Source organism: Pteropus medius, unplaced genomic scaffold (genome assembly GCF_902729225.1).
Source record: "Pteropus medius unplaced genomic scaffold, Ma_sr-lr_union100, whole genome shotgun sequence".
Taxonomy (NCBI): Eukaryota; Metazoa; Chordata; class Mammalia; order Chiroptera; family Pteropodidae; genus Pteropus; species Pteropus medius.
This window is the reverse complement of record NW_024347789.1, coordinates 3,175-5,852: the sequence shown is the minus strand read 5'-3', so window position 1 is coordinate 5,852 and position 2,678 is coordinate 3,175. Positions and strand designations below refer to the sequence as shown.

At 36.8% G+C, this 2,678-nt stretch overlaps 1 pseudogene; it reads right to left on the bottom strand.

The window, feature by feature from the left end:
• Positions 1-1,459: 1,459 nt before the first annotated feature.
• On the bottom strand, positions 1,460-2,357 carry LOC120614593 (olfactory receptor 491-like; annotated as a pseudogene).
• Positions 2,358-2,678: the final 321 nt, after the last annotated feature.

Genomic DNA, 2,678 nt, shown 5'->3' with positions numbered 1-2,678 from the left:
CAAACTGATGTCCACATATTTAGAAAATAGTGGTTTTCCAATTGGTTGGTGCAGGGAGGGAAATAGCACATATTTGGTTCTGAGTAGGGTTATCCTTTACCCATCATATAAATCATTTCATATTTTTAAATTTATCTGTGTTAACTTTTGATCTATGTTATGTATTTTCCACTTAAAATTTGCAATATTATAGATACACTGCATTTTTACTTAGCAGTATATTATAAATATTTTCCATTTTATCACATCATATATCTCCGAATCATCACTTCTTTCATCTCATTACACTGAGACGTGGACTTTTATACTCTAAGTCTTGCTTTCGGCTGCTCTCAACAGCTGTTCTTCGGTCTGGGAATGTCAGACTATAGGAAACCTCTGCACTCTTTCTAGTCTCATGGTGATGAAGTAAATGAGGGTAGACTGTTATACAAGAAACATATTTAGTGCAATCTCTGACAATATTTCTAGTTCTTTTAATGGGTTCTAATTTCCTTATAAATGCAGACTAAGGAACTATGATTGTTAACAAATTAATTTCAATGCTAAGAATTAAAAGGTACCCTTTATAATTCCTACAAATATGTCTACATTATGCCAAATAGGACTATATTTTTATTATTTGTTCAAATATGGATAGACTTCTATCAAATCACGTGACTGTGGTGCCCAGACCTGACATCCTAAGAGATGGGAATCAGCAGTTTTCCCATCCTCATGCCTGTTTTCACATGTCTTCACAGCCCAGATATTGGGAGTAGAATTTGTTCAAAAGACTGATACAAAGTAACAACTTAGGCATCATTGCTCTGCTCAAACCTTCTTGGTGAAGAACAGTGCTGAAGTCATTAGACTGATTTAGACATTACAGTCCATATTAAATGCTTGGAACCAAATAATTTGATTCCTAGAATCAGAGGACTTGAGTCCACATCTCTTCAGATAAACTATTAAATTTCGTTAAGACACAGAATTCTAATCTGTAAATTGAGGGAAATTAATAATTCCACCATTATGGGATTGCTGGGAATAAAAATAGAGAAGCATAGTGGTTTTATATGTAGACTTTCTGGATACAAACTCTGGTGCCACCATATCCTAGCTGCATGACTTGCAGCAATGTACTTAATGTCTCTGTGCCCCAAATGACTTTTTGTAAAATAGAAATAACGGTACTACTTCATAGGGTTTTGGAGAGGAATAACCCAGTTAATATACGTAATAGTGAGTGCAAATTATTGTTTGCCATATTAATTAAATGAGAAAAAGTACTTGCAACCTATGGGTATTTAGAATAGTAACAACTACAGTATCAATATTTGGTTTACTAGTGAATATAAATGAGAGAGGAGGCATAAATTTAATTCAAGCAATCAGTTACATAGCATACCTATTAGGTAGGTCCTAAGTGTGATACAGGTAAACCAAAACTTTATAGTTCATCGAATAAGAATGGATTCTACAAATGTAATCTGACAGTTGCCTTTCTCAGGGCTTCCTTTACATCTCTGTTCCTCAGACTGTAGATGAGAGGGTTCAACACGGGGATCACCACTGTGTAGAACAGAGATACCACTCTGTTCTGGTCAGATGAGTAGCGATCGTTCCATAGTAGAGAGTAACGGCAGTGAGGTGGCAGGTGGAGAAGGCTTTGTGTCTCCCTTCAGCGGAGCGCATCTTCAGGACTGTGATGAGGATGCAGATGTAAGAGAGAGATATGACAAACACTGTGACCACAATGATGGATCCCGAAGAGATGGAAGGGATGATTTCAATAATGGAGATATCCGAGCAGGAAAGTTTCAACAAAGGAGAGAAATCACAGAAAAAGCGATCTACCTGATTTGGTCCACAAAAAGAGAGACTCAATAAACAGTCATTAAATGTCCAACCATTCAAACATCCACTCAAGTAGGACATCTCCACTAAGAGAATGCAGATTCTGGGGACATGTGAGTGGAGTGGAGCAGTGGTGAGCAGATGGCTACATAACGATCATAGGCCATGGAAGCCAGCAGGAAGCACTCAGTGGTCCCAAATTTGACCATAGTATAGAGTTGAGCCACACAGTCAGCAATAGGCAGAGAGATACCTTTTCTCAGGAAGCCCATGAGCATGACAGGTGTGACTGAAGAGGATAATCAGATGTCCACAAAGGCCAAATGACAAAGGAAAAGGTACACTGGGGTGTGAAGCTGAGGGCTGCTATTGATTAACATGATTAGGCTGACATTGCCCATTAAAGTGACAATATAGATTCCGAGAAATATCACAAAGAAGACGACACAAAGTGTAGGATCCTCTGTTAACCCCAAAATGATGAACTGTGTCACGCTGGTGTGGTTTCCAACCTCCATCTTCTCTGTGCATTATTCTTGTTGAAGGAAATGAGAATATCCATTTGTTTTAGACTTCTCCATGTTTTGCTACTGTATTGTCACAAAGGCAAAATGTTCCTGTGTTTTGAGACAGTCATGAGAAAGTAAAATTAATGATAATATGGGAAGACACAGAGAAATCACTGCAGTGTAATACAACGATTTCAAGATTCAGTAAAAATGAGAAAAGTATACTAAAGATTCAGTAAAAATGAGAAAAGTATACCTATCAGAATGAGAAAATAGAAAAATGAAAATAATTTTAAAATATTTCTTTAAAATATTATAAAATATTTTTAT